General features: G+C 41.2%; 1 protein-coding gene across 14 annotated transcripts in view; it reads left to right on the top strand.

Moving 5' to 3' along the window:
* The window catches only part of APBB2 (amyloid beta precursor protein binding family B member 2), a 200741-nt gene that overhangs the window by 54498 nt on the left and 125061 nt on the right, over positions 1–21182 (top strand). For all 14 annotated transcript variants that reach the window (XM_075499974.1, XM_075499981.1, XM_075499984.1 and 11 more), the window contains one exon: positions 9081–9177. The gene's annotated coding sequence lies outside the window, so the exon portion shown is untranslated. The remainder of the gene's footprint in view (positions 1–9080; positions 9178–21182) is intronic.

The raw sequence follows: 21182 nt of genomic DNA, 5'->3' as shown, positions 1-21182 counted from the left end.
TAATAAAGGAATAAGCTAAATAAGGATTTTTTTTCTAGTAACCACCGGCTATTCTGAGCAAGAAATGTTCCAAGTACTCACTGACCCTGTTTTGTTTTTTTTTTTTAAAAAAAAAAAAAAACACAAAAAAACCACAACCAAAAAAAATCCCAAACAAACAAACAAAACACAAACCAAAAAAACAACCCAAAACCTCAACAGTTGTTGTATTTGAGGTAATGGACATGGGACAGGTCTGATAGTTACTTCTAACAGTAGTTCTGCCTTAATTCTACTAAGCACGTATGTAATGATATATTCCAAACCTTTCATACGCTTGCATAAGATATTTTAGTGTGGGGAAAAAAATAAAGGTAAAAATAGTTTTTAAACTTTATTCCCCTCCCTCCCCCGAACCATAATGACAGAGGCTGGTAAGGTAGAGGGGATGGTCCCTTTTTACAGCTAAGCACCTATTGTGCAAAAAGTTTTGAGTATGTTGTCCTGGTGTGCAGAATCAGTATGATTTCTGTTAGTACATGTTGCCTAAGTTAAAGGTTCTTCATTGTCTTTTAGCTGGCTTTGAAGCCAAAATTACCAGGTCTTGTAACAGCATCATTAAAATTGGTTATGGCTAAAACTGGAGAGAGACTTGAGCCTTTTATTCTGCCTTTTTTTTTTTTTTTTTAGTGCACTCATTTAAGTGTGCAGTCTGAGAGTCTGCCTGAGCTTTAATGAATGCAATTTGGTCTCCTGCTGGACAAATTTTCCTATATAGATTTTCTTATATATATGAAAATAATGTAAAAGAAATAGTATGAAACAACACAGATGTGAGACAAAGACACCTTTCTAATGGCATAATAAATCTGCACTGTGAGTGGATGCCTAGGCTAATGCGAAAGATGCGTGAAGGCCAGCAATGCTGGCAGGGTGGTTGGCTAAGCAGGATGCTGAAAGGCAGAGAGTGCCAGAAAAGCCAAGCTGGCATTGCCAAGTGCCTTGTCCTGTGATGCCGTAAGCCCTGTGCCTTGCCCTGGCATGGTGGGCGTCAAGGATGCTCTAAGATGGAGCACCCTGTTGCGTGCAGCATAAGCCAGAAAGTACTGGAGAATATCAAGAGAGGTTGGGGAGAATTATACAGTGATAACAGTACTCCAGAATAGGAATGAATAACTGAAGTCAGTTACTGGGAGAGTTTGTACTTATAGCACAGATGATAATGCCTTTTTATGACGTTTGGAAGAAGGGGCAGGCAGCTCAGGAGGACTACAAAGATGTTGTGAGGTTATGCAGGGAGAAAATTAGAAGGACCAAAGCCCAACTAGAAATTAATCTGGCTACTGCCATAAAAGACTATTAAAAACCTTTCTATAAATATATTAGCAACAACCAGAGAGCCAAGGAGAATCTCCCTCCTTTATTGGATGCAGGGGGAAACATAGTGACAAAGGATGAGGAAGAGGCTGAGGTACTTAATGCCTTCTTTGCCTCAGTCTTTAACAGTAAGACCAGTTGTTCTCCAGGTACCCAGCCCCCTGAGCTGGAAGACAGGGACAGGGAGCAGAACAAAGCCCCCATAATCCAAGGGGAAATGGTTAGCGACCTGCTACAGCACTTAGACACACACAAGTCTATGGGGCCAGATGGGATCCACCCGAGGGTACTGAGGGAGCTGGTGGAAGTGCTCACTCAGCCACTTTCAATCCTTTACCAGCAGTCCTGGCTAACCGGGGAGGTCCCAGTTGACTGGAGGTTAGCAAATGTGATGCCCATCTACAAGAAGGGCCAGAAGGAGGATCTGGGGAACAACAGGCCTGTCAGTCTGACCTCGGTGCCAGGGAAGGTTATGGAGCAGATCATCTTGAGTGCCATCACATGGCACGTACAAGCCAACCAGGTGATGAGGCCCAGTCAGCATGGGTTCATGAAAGGCAGGTCCTGCTTGACCAACCTGATCTCCTTCTATGACAAGGTGACCTGCTTAGTGGATGAGGGAAAGGCTGTGGACATTGTCTACCATGATGATCTTAAAGCTCTTTTCCAACTTAAATGATTCTGTGATTCTAAAAAGGACCTGACTTGCAAATTCCGATTTCACTTCAGTTTTGCGGTGCACTTTTAATAACTTGCCTTCATTTAGGCAAGGTTACAAGCTAAGGCTCAGTGTGGCTTCATTTTAATTCATCCTGGTTTTAGCTAATGCTTTGTGAAATTATTGTCTTAATGGTGGGGAAGTAGATCTCTTGGGAAATGTGAACAAAGGACTACCTTGTTGGGAAAACTGTGTCTCTGGTTTGTGGCGCTCATGAGTTGAGCAGGTGATGTAATATCTGAACATCATCTTGTGAGAGGGTGTATTGCATTTCTGTTTGTGTCCTTATTTCTTCTGCGGCGATTCATCCTGTTTTGCTGGGTTTGACCTGTTAATGTATGTGCAGAACAGGAGGTGGAGAGAGAATAACTAAAGAGCATGCTTGCACCCTGGAGGGGGAAGGATGACTTAAGCTAAAATGCTGCCTCCATATCCCATGGGTATGATATGTGGTAGAGTGACTGGATCTCCTGCATTATTCATTCCCACTGGCTTCTGCTGTGAAGTGGGTGTTTATCACATGAATAGTTGTGCTGTGGGTTGCTGCAGAAAAGGTGTGTGTGACCTGAATACTCATCACCCACAGGTCTTTCTCTAAGTGACAGATAAAACCTGGTCTCAAGTATGGTATGTCTGCTAAGAAGTCGAATCATTTGGAGATGTTTTTCTCTCAGACAGCTTGTGGATGAGCATCTTTAGTTGCTTCTAACCCTCATGGTTGGTCTCTGTTACATGTGTCAGCATGAATTCCCAGGCTTTCAATTCCTTCCTTAAAATTTTACGCCTGTGTGAAAGTAAGCTTTAGTCTTAACATGTATTTGGAAAATTGTTCAGCTAGCTAAGTTGCACTCCATTGTGCTAAGAATAAGATTTTTTGAGAGAAATTCCAGGCTGTTTTTTTTTTCAAATATAGATTCAAGTTTCTTTCTTTCCACTTTTAATTTTTTTTTAATTCTTTTTAATGCAGCTCCTTGAGCGTTTTCAAAGCACACTTGTTCTGTTGCTGAAGTGCTAACAGCAAATTGTGTGTTGGGCTTTTGTGAGCTCAAAAGCTTGGGTCAGGAGGGATGAGCAAACAGAAAATACGGCTTGATTGCCATCCACTGGGGGGAAAACATGCTGCAGTGGTACTCGGGCTGTGCTTGGAGAGTTGCTGTTGAGCGATACGTACCCCTACGTTGATCGTGCTGTGCTTTTGGCATAATAACCCAGAAACTGTCAGCCTCAGCCCAGATGTTTGCTCAGACAGTTTTGTAATAGCAGCTACTTGTCTGCTTTTTGTTCCAAGTCATGATAGCAGTGATGCTGAAAGCTGGAGAGAAGGGGTGGGCTTAGGGATGGAAAGGGCAGACACAAGGCTTAGTGGTGCTGCTGGGGAGATGCGCAGCGCACTGCAAACCACCTGCCCCGCGGTGTGGGAACTGTGTTCAGGATGTTTCTGTGCTCTTCTCCTTTTCCCCTGGCTTTTGCACGTTGGATGTATGTGTGCTGAGACCTAGCACCAGAACAGCATCTGTCTTTCTGGAACAGCTCCTTGCCCTGGCTGGCTGGTTCATCCTTAGGAAGCTGAATTACTCACCTGTGGAAATACCAACTCCCTCAGGCCATAAGGGTAGGGTATTTCCATACCTGGTTTTTACTGGTAGGATATTATGTTTTATGGCTAACTATAGAAGCAGAACATGAACGGAAGTGGGTTTTTTGGGGTGCACAATCTGACAGGACCAGGTGAGCTGGAGCCAGTGCTGTGCAGTGGGAGATGTCAGCCTCTCCAAGGCTGAAGATGAATTCTGCTTCAGTGTCAAGCCGGTGCTTTGCTTTCTTCTGCTTTGGTGGCTGTGCAGCACAGCTCAGCAAGCAGCAAGACTTGGGAAAAGCACTAAGTTATGCAGCCAGAGGACCAAAGTGACACCCTGGTGTTTGGTAGCAGTCACTGGCAACGTGGAGGTCTGTGTAAATGGTTTGAGGGTGGTGGTGGGGAGGATTTACTAAAATGAAAATACAGATTTGGTCCAGACTGGCATGAAAGGAAAGTTTCTTAGCCCCCCCCCCCCCCCCCCCCCCCCCCCCGCAAACCTTTAAAAGGATAAACAAAAAACATCTCCCAATATCCACTTGGGACATTTTTAATAAGAAGAATCACTAAAATGAAGGGGACAGACTTGGATATCATTCATAAATATCAAGACTTTCCCTCCTCACAGTCTCTGCCATAGTGACCCTGTGGTCAGCGCACATTGTGGGGGAGGCAGAAGACCCATGCCCATGTTCCTTCTTGGCCCAGGAGGACTCGACCCATCTTCTGCCCTTTCCAGGAAGGTGTCCAGAATATGCTTTTTAACCTGGAAGGGGAAGAGTGGAACCCCTCCTGCAAATAATGGATAACTAAATCTCTTCAGTTTTGTGGATTTCTCAGAGTTCATAAATAAAACAGTGCCATGTGCATTTCAGTGTTTTAGCCACTAATTGTGAAAGAAATGCTTCTTCCTGACCTTCAAAAAATTGTGCTTCAAAAATTTGGGAAGGTAAAACACCATCTAAGTGGTGCTCTTTTCCTTTTGGCCCTCTAGGGCAGTAAGTGAATTAATGTGTAAGATGCTTCCTTCTGTGGATTTGGCAAAAACTACTGTCAAAGACAGTAAGATGCAGACAAAGAAAGGTAGATGCTAAAAACATCAGGGAATTCTTGAGGCGGTGGCAGTAGCCTTCTCTTCCACCCCGTCTTTAATGAGTCTTTTACCTGTCATTAATGTTACAAGAGTCCTCCATGTCTGTCAGATTGAAGTGCAACTTGTTAATACACCTGGCAGGTTTCTTTTTTTTTTTGGTAAGAAAAACATAATTTGTTAGTTTGCTTTTGTTTTTTCTTTTAAACTATTTCTAGACTAAGGCCTCTAGAAACCTCAGAACAGAACTCAGCTCTTCCTTCTCTCCTCCTTTCGGAAATAAACCCCAGCAGCCTGGGTTCTTGGGGCGGTTGCATGAGGCTCACCTGGAGGCTGTCTGATGGACTGGAGTTAGAAACTGGTAATGTGCTTTCTAGAAGGAAAGAGAAAAATTTGTCCCTAAAATAGATGACCATGCTGTACTTATTAATTATTGATGTTATGCTGGATGACTTCTTTCTTCTATTTTTAAATCGGAGGAAGAGGTGGAAATTTTAATGGAGGGGTAGGTGGGATCCTGTGATTCTGGTTTAAAAGGCAATTTAAGGCAGAGTCCTCAGTCTGATAATGTAAATGCAGCGTGCCTGCATGTCTGTGTGTGGCTAGAGAAAACTGCAGTATGATACCAGTTTCATACTGATACCAGTTCACTCATCTCTATATGATGAGCACTGTACACATGTAATATCCTCAGCCTCATGCATAAGTACATAACTGTGCTTCCATTCTAAAAGCACAAGAATTGGGAAATCTATAGTTATTTTTCCCAGAGCAACTGGATCCCTGCCAACTTGCATGTTACTGATTTTACACCCTTCCTCTCTGCCCAACACAGGCAGGTTTGCAGGCTGTTAGCAATATATAGCCAATTACTATAAAGGATACAGGAAGGGTGCTCCAGAGTGATGTAATCCTTAAAATTTGTATTCCCTAATGCAAATAGGTGGGTTTATTTTCCTACAAAACAAGCTTTCAAGGTGAAGAAGTGGAAGACTATCTGTTGCTCTCCTTGGAGAGATGTGCCACCGCCAAGCCCAGGTTGGCTACTCTCTGCCGGGGCCATCCGAGAAGCAGTTGCCCAGCAGGGAAGGGGAAAGAGTTGATGAATTTTCATTTTTTGGTGTCAATTTTAAGAGTAAGAGAATTTAAATCAGAGTAGCTCAGTTTAAGTCAACAGAAGCATCGGAGAACCTTGCTGGTGCAGGCTTTTTTTCTAATTTAAAGGCAAGAACAAAAATGCAATGCCATTGCTGAGGAACATACCATTTATATAGTGTGTGCTTCAGGAAAAAAGAGTTACTGAAGTATAAAACCCATTTTGGTACTGAATGACTCCAGTTGAAATTTGGTGATTGGAAACCTGCCTCTTTTATATTTAACCTAAACTTTAAAGTTCCTTACCAGGAGCAAGGAGGTTGGAAAGGAGAGCAATCAAACCTGCTAACCTTCTTAGGTCTTGGCAGGAAGCCACCAGGCACAAGCACAGGCTGCAGTGGAGCAGGAGGAAAAAAGCTGCAGCGATTCCTAGCTCAGTAAATTCCTGCTAAACCTCAAGAAAGTAGCTTTGGTCTGAGTTTAGATATTACAAATCTTTGCGGAGTCTCTATCGGGTAAATGTCTGTCTGTTTTGGGAGATCTACAAAAGTAAGTTTTGTTCTAGCATCTCAACAGGGGCGACAACTCCCAAATTTTTCCTTGCTGGCTGGTGTTTTCTGTTTGGTTTTATTATTTCTAACTGAAATTCTGTGATGTGCCCAAGATCAGGTTGCATGCTGGCACCTGTGAGATCACTTGTTTCTGAGGCTACCTGAGGGCTGGATTGCAGGTCTGTGTCCTGTGGAAATCTAAGTACCCAGGAATATCTAATCCCACTTTAAGTATATGTAGCTATCACCCCATCTTTGCAAAAGAAGGAAATAGGCACTATTCAATTTTTTAAACTTGCACCTAGTATTACTTCAAACAGCCAGTTGTTTATTTCAGTAATTGTAACAGTATGTTCCTACTTTGTCATCTGTGGGCGTTAAACATTTGCTAATTCATGTTCTAAGAAGAGTATCAGTGGCTGTATGCTATCTGCCTTCCAATTTACTGCTTTTAATAAAGTCCTAAATGAATTATTCTAGCTTGCATAGGTCTGGGAGACTGAGCTTGCTGCACTGTTGGCTGGCTGAGCTTTTCTTTGAAATATTAAGATTTATAAACAGGAAGAAAAAAAAAACCTCCTCTTTTCATCCCTGGGTCGTTTTCAAGTCTGCCAGTTTTCAAGGCAGGCAATGTGGTTAAAAATGTGGGTGGAGAGGTGGACATGTTCAGTAGGATGCAGAGAAAGGGAAGGACACTCAGGGTGGGGGGCAGATTCTCAGCTGGGAAATAGAAAATGTTGGGTGTGCGATAGCACAATTTCAGGAATTTATGTCATCAGTGTAAATATCCCTTTGGATCTGAGGTCAGATGTCTCTTGTTGAAACTTTGTTTTGCAATTTCCTATCTGCTATTTTGTTGGAGAGCTTGGTCATTCCTACCTTCAAGACCTGTATTTTGTATTTCAGGCTTTCCTCTGATCTCAGAACTGGCAGCTGACCCCATCTTAGTTTGGATTGAAAAATTGTCTTGTTTCAGGCGTAAAATGCTTTTTGAGCTGTTGCCTATTTTTTTATTGAATTAACTACTGTTTTCTGTTGCAGTTACACTAGGCTTGGTTTAGAGCAAATTAGGTTTCATATATAGAATGAAGAGGGTTAATTGTAAAAATGGCCATGCCAGCACAGATGGATGCATCTGTTTGTTTATCATGGGAAGAAATCCCTTAAAATTATTTGGAAAAAAGCTAGCATGTATGCCCAGTGTGTGGAGAAGTTTGGGGTCTCAGTACTTAACACAGAAAGTTTTGTTTGTATAAAACCCGTGAATCACAAACAGAAGGAAATCGCTAGTTTCTTGGCTTTACTGGTATGCAGGTGTTAACACAACGTGTGTTTTCTTTCTCTCCTTCTTTTTTTTTTCTCTCTCGAATACTGAAATCTGATCGTCTGATACAAAAGTCCACAAATGTGCCTGCTAAATTGGGTTAGAATATTAATGAGCATTGTTCTGTTTTCTTCCTGCCCCCTTGAAGAGTTTTTTTTAAAAATGCAATTTCATTATTGAAATGAAAATGAGTATATTTTCTTGATTTCTTCAGAAAGCTTTGGATTTTAAAATTATTTTTCATCTGGCTTCTAAAAAGGTCTATTTTCAAGTTTCCAAATGACAAATATGATTTTTAACGAGAACATTTTCAGCTCTCCAAAATGATCTGTTCTCTCTCAGTACTTTCTAGGATTTATAGTTCTTAGATTTCTGTTAGAACAAGGACAGGAAAAAATAAATCTCTCTTTAAAATGGAATATAATTTGGCTTTATTTAGCTTGGCTTTTGCTTTAACAAAGAAAAAAAAAATTTTAAGCTCTATAGCAGATGAGATTTGCATCTTCGGTCTTGCATATTTATTTTCTCCAGATGGAAGAACAAATATAAAGTTGAATAATACCTTAAATTCTAGAACATAGTTTGACTGACAGATCTGCTGCTGCTGCTGGACTATCTTTTGATGGGGAGATAACCTCGCTTCTGTTACTATGTGGCAACAATCCCAATATATTTTTCAGTACCAAACCCCAAAGCATTAATGTAATCATTTACCAGGGGCCAGAACGGTTAGGGAATGACTGCATTACAGCATACAGACTTTGCAAAAATAAATTATATACTTGGTGTCTGCTGAACACAAGCATAATTGAAAAGATGATTTTTCACTTTATTTTCTAAATTAGGTTATGAATATCCTGTTTAGTGAGGACTTCTTGCTGCTTTTTTCTAGCTTGGGGCTCATCTCTATCATCTAAATTAATTTTCTTCGTGATACTCTGTGTTCGTGCATGGGGAAAACCGCAGGTCTGTAATGCAGTGCAGAGAGAGAGAGAGAGAGAATTTAAAGCATGCTTTGCAGCGTGTCTCTTACATGTGCAAGCTGTCATAGGCCGACAGCAGCTTGTGACACCTGCCCGGTTTGGGAAGATCCCTGCGCTGTAATATATGGATCCTCTGTTGTGCTTTTACTTCTCCTGCGTGCATGTTATTGAATGCAGATGGTTTTTAAGGATTTAAACTGAAGGTGGCTGTTTGGGTTACTCACTCGCTTGTGCTCGTCTGATTGCCAGGCTCCTGCTGCCGCAGAGGGTGGCCGTGTGGGTTTCTTCTGGCAACCTGCACCTTTGTGAGCTCAGTAGTTTTCATGAATCCCTCCTTGACTCTACATAAACGAAAACTCTAATATGTGACTTGTTTTTGTTTTGCAGCTTGCCTGATTTCTGCAGTGACCTGAGGGGGTGCTGGTGCCCAGGACTCCAGGACTTGGTGCTCTGGTACTGGCTTTCCACCAACGAGCTGGGGAGAGTAAGTAACCTGCTCTGTGTCCAGGGATCCTCTGGGGTGGGGGGGCTCTTTCTGCACTTTTCTTGTCCCACGTCTCAAACACTGAAGTCTCAGATTTCTCCCAGCACAGAGACCAGAGGTACCTGTATTTCTATGCAGTATTTACGTTGTTTATCATGGTGTTTGTTAATAAAGATGCTCCAGCTCTTCTAGTACTCCAGCAAGAGCAGTTCTTGGTTTATCCATTTGTGCAGATTAGCTGTATTTGTGCAACAAACCACTACAACTTGTTCTGCCGCCTCATGTGAGAAAAGGCTGTACGCAACAGAGGTGTTTCATAGTAGTGCTGTTCCTCTGTGGTGTCAGTGATACTATCTGTTAATGCAGACACCTGTGTTGGATTTCAGTATTCTGTGCAGCAGGAGTGCAGTCTCCTGCGATGTGTTGAAATGGTTCTGTGTGGGTCTTGGAGTGGGAGGGAGGCCCATAGCAGCAGCTGCTTTGTGGCACCAGCTGGGGCCATCTATGTGGAGGGGTTATCTGGTGGCATGCTCCTCAGCAGCCTCTGGTGTTGTGGCTTTCCCTTTCTTCTCATGCGACCTTACAGGCTGAGGATGTACTTCCCAGTACCTAGCAAGCCACGGGGTTTCTCATCTTCAGAAATAAGCTATGTGAGAGGTCTGGCACTTTGTCTGCCCACAAAGAAAGTGCTGTTAGCTGGAATGCTCGGGCTAAGCGTGCCTGTAGGTTTGTCTACGCCATACAAGCAGTTCTACTGGCAGAGCCCTGCGGAGAAACTGCACCATTTGCTACTAGAGGCAGGAAGTCTTTTCATCAGGATTGCTGTTCCACCTTCCTGAAATGCAGCTGCACTCTCTGGGCTTTTGCTGATGTGATCCTTACAGGGGTGTTATTTTGGAGGTAACTGCTGGAGGTGAGCTCACAGAGCTTTCAGATGTACGCCAGCCTTGTAGCCACTGAGCAAATCTTAAGCATGCCTCAAGTTCTTGCTTTACTTGTGGGGTGCACAGCTGCAAACTCTTACACTGTAAGTTTCCTCTTTAGCTGGTTAGTTAAAATGTAGAGAGGAGATAAATGCTAGTACCTAGCTGGGACTTTCATTTAGAAAATGATCTTTCATGCTGCATGTTACTTTTCCTAGAGAATTCCTTATTAACACAGGAGTTCTCATCCTGAAGAATTTCAGAGGTTTTATGGTTTGGTTCGTCCCCGTCCGTCCCGTCCCTCCCCCCCCACCCCCGATAAAGCTACACTCTGGTGAGACAAGATATTTCTTATTAAAGCAGTCTTTGCACAAAGAGAATGATGGGACTCCAGCCAGGGCTAAGCTCATGTTGGTATGCAGTTGCGTGAGACATGAATGTTTTAGCCGGTGCAGTAAGATGGCTCTTAAGGGCTCATTTAAGAGTTCAGGGTTAGTCTTGGTCTTCATGCTTTTCGCATATGTTAATCAAGCAGACTTAGTGGTCCGTAATACACAAGAGGCTGGGCTTAATGATGCAACTTTTCTTTCCAGGTTGTTTTTCTTTAGTCTCTATACCTACTTGACAGAGCCTCAATTCTTACATGGGAACCGAGCAGTATTCTTCTAAAACATAGAGTTGCCATGCAGATTATTAATTTGTATCGTATACTAGGTCATTCTCATGTCTTTTTTTTTTTTTTCTTTTTTTCTCCCTTTTCCCTTTTCCCTTTTCCTTCCCTCTTGGTCCTCTCCCTTTCACTGGAAGAGCCTGTAAGTCCTCTGCTGTCCTGAGTCATTTTAGGTATCAGTAAGGGAGTCTCATAATTTCCCTTATATAAGATTCCAGTCTTCTCTCTGTGGAAGAAGCTACTGGGTTGAGGACCTTCACCTTAATAGGACCAGTCACCCTAATTCATCTTACTCCTCTTTGTAACCATGTCCAGTTCCCCAAAGGCCTGTCCATCAGAGCATCTTTAGGTGAATTGCTCACTGCGTGACGCTTGGCTGGCCTCTGTTTTACTGTCAGGAAGCACTCTGCCATGGGCATGGTGCAGCCATTGGCCTGGCGTTAGCTATGTGTCTTCAGACAGCCTTGTGAGACCATCCCTGCTAATCTTTAATCAGCATTCTCATGGCAGACTGGTGCCAAGCTGAGGGGAGTAGTGCTTCGGTCATTGTTTAATGCAGTTGAAACTCCTCACCCCAGCTGCTCAGGGATGATACAGTTTGTCAGATAGTAGCTTTTCAAATTAAAAGGAAAGGTTACTCATTTTGTGATAAATGTGGGTTTTGGAGGTAATGGAGTTGGTGTGGGTTCAGCTACCTGAGCAGCTATCACTGCTTTTCAGAGTCTTTTAGCGAGCCTTGCAGACAAGGCATGGGTGTCATGCTCGCAGTGGAGCTGGTGCTCACGACATCGTTCCTGAGATCACAGATGCAGTAGCGTAGACTAATTCTTTTCCAGATTTCACTGGATTAACACCTGTATGTTTAACATGTCTACAGAATACATTTTAAAGGTGGAAGTCCACACCAAGAACAAACTCTGTGTGGACGCAGCAATAGCTCAGGTTGTCCTTCAGGCCACATCAGCATCTTCCTCCCATGCCCCAGTGGGATCTCTACTGCTAATAACAAGAGAGTTCAGTTTTCACAGCTGTTCCAGTATTTCTGCTGAGACAGTAATTTCTGTAGTGTGCGTGGCTCTCTGTTAGGGTTTGAACCAGAATCAACAATTTGTTTAATAGGCTAGTGGAAAATCCATGGTAGCTCTCACCTCAGGATGTACTTGTATTGGTGACCCCTCTTCAGTTAAACAGTTTCTTATTAAGACTCATTTAAAACTGTTGGCTACAAAGCAATGAGGTTGGCTGAACCTGAACTTCAGGTCCAGGTGTGGCCTAAAAGACACGTATTCTGTGATACTTCTTAGGGAGCCTGTAGGAGATGAGTTTAATGTGTCCCATTCTAATTGACCTTAATGCAGCCTGTTTTGGTGCTGAAATCATATGAGATCATCTATCGTACTTGTTGCTTGGCAAATATGGTTGCAGTACCTCCATGGTAGCTCCCCAGTAGTGTGCTGCAAGCCCTCTCTGTGGCTCAGCAGAGGCTATCAGAAAGTTCCTGCTATGTTATTGTCACTTAGGACTGGAGAGGATAGCTGCTTGTTTGTGGAAGATGTTATTCACAAAATCAGACTAATTCTCTGGTGCCTGATTTGGTTAATAATATTAATAGGTTGTGAAGGAAACCCTGGGGGAACTTCTCAAACTGCAGCAGGTGAACGGAATAGCCTGTGCTTCTGCTCCCAGTGTTGTTGTCGTTCATCATCACCTTTTGCCACTGGTAACAGCAGCAGAAGATGTAGTACTGGGTAGTGTAGGACATGGTTCAGCCTTTTTTACTACCTTAGTATATCATACTTTCAAAAAAGAAATACATTTCTTGCTCTATTGATAGCAGTTGTCCTTGCAAACCAAGGACACAGCTCTTGTCTTGGGGGAGGGTGTTGTGGAGAGGACAGACCTGAAAAGAAATAATTGAATCTTAGCTGGTTGTTTGTCTTGAGCTGGTAGTTTATTGTGCCCAGACTCATCTTATTTGCCAAAAAATGGAAAATGGTACCATGAGGTAGAAATTAACAGTATTTTAGAAAATGTTAAATAAAATCGCTTTTTAATGGAGTATTGCAATATTTAACGTGATTGTTCATGGCTCAGTTAGGATTAGGAAGCATCAACGACAACATGAAACTCTATTCTGATTATTCTGACAGATGTTTAATTATAAAAAAAAAAATTTTTTTTTCTAAGAATAAGTTCTTCCATCAAGAAAGGTGGAACTCTTATGTGATAACTGCAGATAATGAACCATATCTTGACTTGTGACCCAGTTAATAAATTTTTCTTTTTGGATGCTGAGAATCCTTTCCACTGCATTGTCACAGAAAAACATGGCATGTGGCATGCCAGCTTAGGAACAATTTATGCTGTATTGCAGCAGCTGTCCATACGATATGGGTTTTGAATGGAGAGGGGAGGAGGTACCCAGGAATATGCTTATATTACTCTAAATGCATGTCATCATTAGCTTTGAAGAAAGAATCAAAGAGCCCCAACGAGAGCCTGTCTCACAACTACTCTTCTGTTGTTTATGCAAGTGATTTTGGTGACCGACACTAGTATAAACCTGGATTCAGATGCAGGATGGGTCATGTCTGTACATCATTCAGCATCCAAAAAGGCTGACAAAAGTCTTATCTCAGTATGGTAGACATGGTTTTCAAATGTTTTTTTTAGTTAAATAAAACTACAAATCCTACATTATATGATTTGGCTGTCTCTTGTAGCCATTATTTTTGAGGGAAGGTGAGGCAGAACAAGTACTTTGACAAAAACTCCGATATAATTTTCAGTGTAATTACTACTTTGTTAACTTTTTCATAAGTATTTCAGTACGACACCAATTCGTTAATCATGAGATCTTGTTACAGAGCTATAGAGGTAGTGTGTGTAGCTTCCTTCTAGAAAGACGTAAAAAACCCTGGCTTTTTATTTCCTTATGTCATTAACTGATCTTAAAGTAATATCTTTCTCCTATTATGCTGCAGAAATTACTCTTTCCAATATTTCCTTATTTACTATAATGGTGAGGGGGTTTGTATGGCTGATGAACAACTGCTTAGTCAATAGAGGTGTTGTATGAGAGTTCTCTGTATCGAATGGCTCTGCCATAAAACCCGCCAAAACTGGAAACAAAGGAGAGGTTTGTTATGTGTACTCTATTTGGATACTACAGCATTGTTGTCCATACGAGTTCCTCATGACCTTCAATTTATTTTTTCCTTCCATATCCCTGTGGGTTAAAAAAACAAAACAAAAAAAACCCAGGGGGCTGAATTGTTTTCTTGTCAAAAATGTATATGAGTTGCTTGCTTCCTACAAATAAGACTAGTCCTTCCTTCAACAGCAAAAGCAATGTGCTGCTTATATTGCTAGAGCTATAGCTGTTGTCCAGTTTTTGGCAAATTGAGACATTCAGAAACGCACTTGGTAACTGCACCTAGAAAAAGGTGCTTTTTAAGGAAAAAAAAGTAGTAGAAATTAAAATCCTGAATCATACCTCAGAAATAGTTCGTCTGCTTTCAGTCATTCCTGGTTTATGACTGCTTCAGAGAAGTAAGAAGGCCAAGAAATTGTACAGAAGGCAGAGTGAAAAATCTGTTCATAAAGTTTCTTCCAAATCCTGTTAGATGAAAACCATCTTATCCTTTGAAACTTGATACCCCAAATCTTATGTGTTTGGGTTTTTTTGGGGGGTGGGGTGGTGTTTGGTTTTGGGGTTTTTTTGTGGGGTTTTTTTTTTGGTGGTTTGGGTTTTTTTAAAACTTTGTACTCTGGATATGCTTGTTATTCACTAACCATGCAGTTTTATAACCCTGCTGGATTTTTGTCCAGAGGTGGCTATTTAGATTCTCGTTAATGTCTCGGTGAATTCCACAGAAAAATTGTGATGCTCTTTTTTTTAATTAAAAAAAAAAAAAAATATCACACCAGAGAAAAGTATCTCCCATTCAGATGCTTACCCCCATCGTATTAAAACAATTCATAACTTTTAAGATTATTTTGTTAAATTATTTTATACCCTTTTGGAAATCTGTTCTTGGACCACCTTTCTCTGATGTTAGGTATGTTCTAATTTCCAGCCTAAATTTAGCAAGGACTGCTTTACGTGCACTTGTTTCTTGTGCCAACATTACACTTCAGAGTTTTTGTTGCTTCTCTCAGCCTTTGTTTTGTTGTATGCCAAACCCTTAATATCCTTGTACAAGACAGAAATCTGGTACCTTGATTATCTTCCAATTTCCTGTGTTTTCCATTAATCCCTGGTGTGTGAGGGACCACATGCTACCGGGCTGTTTCAGATGAGATCTGGGCATTACCTCGCACAACAGTGTCAGTGTTTTCCTAACTCTGCAGGAAGGGCTGTAACCAGAGAATTTATTTGCCTTCCCCCATGCACGCATCACACTGGAAGCTCAGAGCAGGTCAGTACCCTGCTGATGTAGCTGGGTCTCTTTCTTCCATCACGTCCAACCATTTGCATCACGTCCAACCATTTGCATCACAGTCCAACACTGACAGCAGAATTTCTTAGTGATTCCCTGAATGAATGACCTTGTGCTCTGTGTTACTTCACTTCATTACATTTCTATTATGCTCCTTCTCAGCATCCAGTTTTCCTTTTGGTGATTCCATCTTTCTCCTTGCAGCAGAGCATCCAAATTTTGTGTCACCAGCAGATTTCACTGACACCTTTTGTGACAAGATCATCAATGATAATATTAATTGAATTAATTTCCTTTTATCAGCCGCTATTTTCCACTCCTTCGGTTAATTTGTATTTTCCCTTCTCCTCTTATTGTGTGAAAAGGAGAAGTTCCCAGTTTGCTTCCACTGAACCATTTATTTGGACCTTTCTTTGTGTTCCCTCTTGTTAACTCCTCTGAGGTAAACATTTTGTGCTTCCCTCAGTGTATCAAAGCTCCTGCGTAATAGCTTTGATAATTGTCCATTCCATAAGCCTTCTGGTTTTATGGTCTCTGAAAAATACTTAAAGGTACTTGGGCTTGTCTGGGCTACTGAAGTTTGTATACTGTGTCTGAGGTCAAAATCAAGCATGGAGGAAGCCTGTGTTAGTGTCTTACAGCCTTCTATTGCCCCAGGTAAAATAACATTTTGTTGAAATAACAGTTTGCTTCAGCGTCGTTCCTCTGCTGTGAATTGTAAATTGTATTTTAGCTGGTTGTCCAATGGTCAGGAAGCAGTTACACACATACACACAAACACACACATATAAAGCTTTATATTTTTATATATAAAACATATATTTCTATAATAAATGTGTGTATATATATATATTTATATATAAATAAAAATGATAGGGTAAACCTTTTTAGAAGAATCTCTACCTTGAAGTTTCAAAATACAACCCGCACTACATTTGTTACTGCATCTGCTACCACCAGGTCCCCAAGGAGCAGCAACAGCTAATGCTCTGTTGCATTGCAGACTGGGGATATAATGCGCTTGGGCTAAGTAAGTATAGGAAACTGATGACAGGAGGAATGACTAATAAGATATGAACAGAATTGTTGTGATTTTGTTTTGGTATTTTGCTTTCAAGATAGAAAAGAGTGGAGGCTGCTTGGGACAGCGATAAGGGAAGTCACAGAAGGTATCTGCTGGTGGTGGAACAACTGTTCCAGAAAGAACTGTTCAGAGAAATATCGGTGCAGGTTTTTTTTGTATTGCTTTACAGTTCTCTTCTTCTGTCCTCACACCCTGGAAACCAGCTGAGCTTAGATTGATCTTACGCTCAGCTTGTCTTTTGAGGGCTTCCTAGTAACCGTGGGAGTTAGAAACAGCCTTGGCTTGAAATCCTGGTCTTCTGGCAGTAGGCGGGTTCTGCTGTGCTTGCTGCTCCCGTGGAAGGGTAAAATGCAGGGCGTGTGGATTACATCATTTAGATGCAAATGGGCAAGATGGGTAAACTGGGAATTTTTGTCTTGAGTAATAAAATTAAGTAATTTTCTTAAATTACATTTCATGGAGGATACCATGAGGATACTATTATATTTAATGGAGGCTACTAGCAGGATGAAGAAGGTGGTGCTTTTGGTTTTGTTTTTCTGTCTGAACAGTTGACAAACGTTTTTAGTTTAGCAGATATATCAGTTTGGAGAGAGAAGCTCTAGCTCATCCCATTAGTTAATTGAGAGTTGGCAAGCATAGAAATTACGACATTTTTCTGGAGTGTGCTGTTCTGTTTTGTCTCCGCTTCCAAGTTTTGTATCCATTCTTGGAAAGACAGCAGCAACATTGTGTTCATTCCTACAAGATACAGGATGGGGAAAGGTGGAGGCTTCCCACAGAAAACAAAAGCATGGTGGCATCTCTAACTTCAGAAGAAATAAGCACCTTCTAATTTAGAATTATTGCTGTTTACCTGACAGTCGGCTTTGAAAAATGTTTTTCACTGATCTTGGTGTAAATGAGACTCACAATGCATCACTGCAACCCTAAATATTGCCCTCTTGTTTTAGACTTTACAGGAAGATCTGCATTACCTGGTGATGATTGCTTTGATCATGTAATGCCTTTGCACAGCTCCGCAGCTTACCAGGCTTCCTTCTGGCATGCAGCTCCACCTCACTGCAACCCCAGAGGCTCAAAGCATGGCAGTAGTGGTCTTGTCAGCCTTAACTTTGAACTCTTTTTCTTTGGTTTTGGGTTTTTTTGTTTGTTTGTTTGTTTGTTTTGGGTTTTTTTGGAGGGTTTTTTGTGTGTGTGTGTCTGCAACTTTACTTCTAACTTAACAAATCCCCCCCAAAGAGCAAGTAAAATTGAGATCATTAGCTGATATCAGTTCAGATAGCTGCACCAGAGTGAATGAAGTTATCTTGATTTATAACAAACTGTCAGTATTATAGACAGTGTTTTTCTTTGTGTTAAAATGTATATGGACTGTATAGTTGCACATAAAATATCCTGATGCTTTCTTTTACTGTTTGGTTGAACCAAATCTGTATTAAGATAACTTAATGTAGAATAAATAAATGCAAAACCAGGTGTGTTTTGCTGAGAAAGTATGTATCTTCTGTGCAGGGGATTAGGGCCAGGGACCATGAATGACTTGAATTCAGCTTGCTCTACATGATCTGGCTGCAGTACTGAAATGCTAAATTTCAGAAAAACATGTTTTTGATGAGTTAGGCCTCGAATATGAATCAGGGACACGGTAGGAATTTTGTCCAAGTGACTAACACTGATGACATCCCCCAGAACAGGGTGGGAAATAACAACATCCATCCCCACATAGTGTATGGGAACCTCAACTAAACAGGCAGGTGACACAGTACCCGGAAAAGACGACCAAGAATAAGAAGAGCCCTCATGAAGGACTTCTCAAAAATGGGGAAGACAGAAAGCATCCAAATAGGAACTTGTTAGGGAAGAAGTTAGAAGCACAAAGGCAGCCAGAAAGTATGCAGGACAGAATTGCAAGCAAGAATGATTGCAAGAAATAAGAATTTGAGTAGTGTGAATTTGTTGGAAGGAGAAATGGTGGAGTCGCCAGGCTTTTTGGGCAGGAGAGGACTTTCCAGGTCTCTGAACGTGTCTGGTATCTGGATTACCGCTGCATCCCAGACAGGTCTGAGTGTGGTAAACCCATGGCGAGTGCGGCAGGCTGGAGTGCAGGCAGTATATTCCCCTGGGTGTAGGGTTGGGGTTGTCTTTCTGGTTCCCAGAAGGCTTTTATCCTGTGCCAGCGAGCAGGGATGTGACGGGGAGTGAGTCCTTCAGTAAGCAGGGTGGCTTCCTGCCTCTCAGCAAAGCCAGGCGGTGGGAAAGCGTAACGTCCTGCATGTGAGTGCTCCCAGACAAAACTAGAAAGGCGGATGGGTCTCTTGGGAAGCAGAAGACTTAAAAAAAAAAAAAAAAAAAAAAAAAAAAAACAACAAACAAACAAAAAAAAACCCTGAAGTGACAATACCTTTTTTTAAAAAAGGTGGTAGTTATTAGGTAGAGAATAATGGATATGAATCATTGACCTTTTTTGAGGTTATTGCACTCACAATGATAGAAGATATTTGGCTAGTAAACAACATTTTTCTCTCTCCAACAGGCAGTTTGGCATGAGAGGTCCGCATCCGATAGCTGTTCCCAGCACAGAAAATGAATGTGCTGTCTCTGTATGTGCCTCCAGAAATCGGCAGCACAAACTCCTAATGGCCTGGCTGTGCACTTTGCTTGCTTGTTTAAATTGTGTTTTGCTAATGTTGTTCTACGGGTGATGCTCCAAGTGGCTGCTCTGAATGCAGGCAAAGTGAGAAGCAGTTTACTATGGGAAGCGTATTTGCATTATATATGCAAATAAATATGTACATGCATATACAAAATTTAGGTGTATATACAAATACACTTTCTTATCTCAAAATGAGCCATCCACCAGCCTTACAGGCTGGTGTTTTGTTGGGTGTGGGGTTTTTTTTGTTTGTTTGTTTGTGTTTTTTGTTGGTTTTTTGTTTGTTTGTTTGGGTGTTTTTTTTTGTTTTTTTTTTTTTTTTTTAAATCAGCCTCTTTCAGTGTCTGAACCCTTTGCTATAGTGGGCCTATTTTGTGTAGGACCTGTGGCCCCTGCATGTTTTTAAAACAATGCAAGGCATTCCTCTTACCCATTCCCTAGCAGGGCTATTTCCTGGTATTCAGAGCAAGACTTTAAAGGTGGGATTGTGTTGTTTGTCAGAATATCACCCAGAGACTGGAATGTAAGTTCTTGAATAGGTGTCCCTTGAGAAACTAAATGCAATAACCTTTTTTCTTTCCCTGCTGTGTGTAGCTGTTCCTTGTGAAGCGTTGAATGATGTAGTCAGTCACACTTGGATGACTTCTGTAGGTAATTTGCAGTCATGTCTTTTTCTTTTTCATATCCCTTTTCTTGGGCATGTGAGGGTAGGTCTGCTGGCAATCTATTGTATGAGATTATAGCAGCCAGTATGAATGTACTTATAATTGTGTTGGAACACCCACGTTTTTATAGCAAATGCTGCTTGTAGAGAACCAGGGAAGGTCAAGGAGTCAGCTGGCCATTTAATACCCTCATAAGCAGCAGCATGTGTGAACAAATAAATTTGGGTGAAACCCAAAAAAGGTTAATGTCCATTAAAAGTATGGAGGTTGGAATATGAGTTGTTTGTCCTCAAAAGATAATGGAATTAGTTCAGGCAAACATGATCCTATGTGCCTGCTGTATGGACATAACTCTTGGTTTCACTCTCATTTAAAAAAACAACCAAACAAAAAAAACAATCCCAAACCAAAATGCACTAGAATTTAGTTTTTCTTTTTTTTTTTCAGTATTGTCAAAAGATTAATACAAATAAAATGAAACTCTTATGTAGCAATTATAAAAACGAAGAATTGTAAAAGACCCGCAACAAAAGAAGCTCTGTAAAGAAAATGGCTTAGGAAGATGACAGCCTCAGCTGAAAGTCGTGGCAGGCCTCTCTGCAAGATGATTTATGCCCTCATTATGTGTGATGATGAGTAGCTGGTAGCTCTGTCACCACAGCTCCTAGAAAAGACTTGGCATGAGGTGAAGTGGATAGTGCTTTCAGGTGCTCCCCTGGGTGGTGGGTATGCAGTCATAGTGCTCAGGTTTTGTTTCCATGGTTGTCTGTAATTGCTTGCAGCATGGGGCTGCTCACATGAAACGAATCAGGGAAGATCATCAAGAAAGGACAAAATATAGATCTTAACACAGAGCCAAATCAAAATATTTCTTGAAGAGAAACCATAAGGCTATATGTGCATTTGTGTATATATAGTTTTTAACTATAACAATGTAAAAATCACTATAAAATGTTTTTAAAGCAATTTTGCAGTAGAATAATAATCAAAAGCCCCAGAAAGCTGTTACAAAACACATCTGTTACAAAACAAATATGAGTGAGCAGGTTAAAAACGTAATACTAAGAAGAACTGATCTGACATATTAGGTACATTCAGGTTTAACTCAGATTTATGTGCAGTTGTGGATATCTAAGTTGTATACATTTAAAAATGAAACCCAAACCTGTACATACATTGTACTTGGATCTTTTGAAAGGAATATTTGAGACCTCCTTCCATTTTGTTTACTATTCTCATGGATCTATACGGAAAATCAGTGCTAGTTTTCAGATGCTTTAGCTATGGCATTTGGATACCAACAAGGTTACTTACATTTCTGTGGGAGTTCCCTGAGCTTGCTGTAGCTCAGGAGTCCCTCCAAGATCCATCTGGGTGAGCAAATGTGTTTAAAAGGCAGGTTGCTTTGGCTATTCTGGTCACAATTCAAAGATGGTTCTTGAAAAAAAGAAAAAAACAAACCCAAGCAGCATCTTCATTTGTCTTGATCTGGGTATGTCCCTGCTGGTACGTACAGTCCAGTATCACTATCATTTTGCAGGGCAGTTTAACTTCACTTACTGTGT

This window comes from Mycteria americana, chromosome 4, assembly GCF_035582795.1.
Source record: "Mycteria americana isolate JAX WOST 10 ecotype Jacksonville Zoo and Gardens chromosome 4, USCA_MyAme_1.0, whole genome shotgun sequence".
Classification (NCBI taxonomy): domain Eukaryota; kingdom Metazoa; phylum Chordata; class Aves; order Ciconiiformes; family Ciconiidae; genus Mycteria; species Mycteria americana.
The sequence above is the reverse complement of the archived record's forward strand: the minus strand, read 5'-3'. Positions and strand labels throughout refer to the sequence as shown.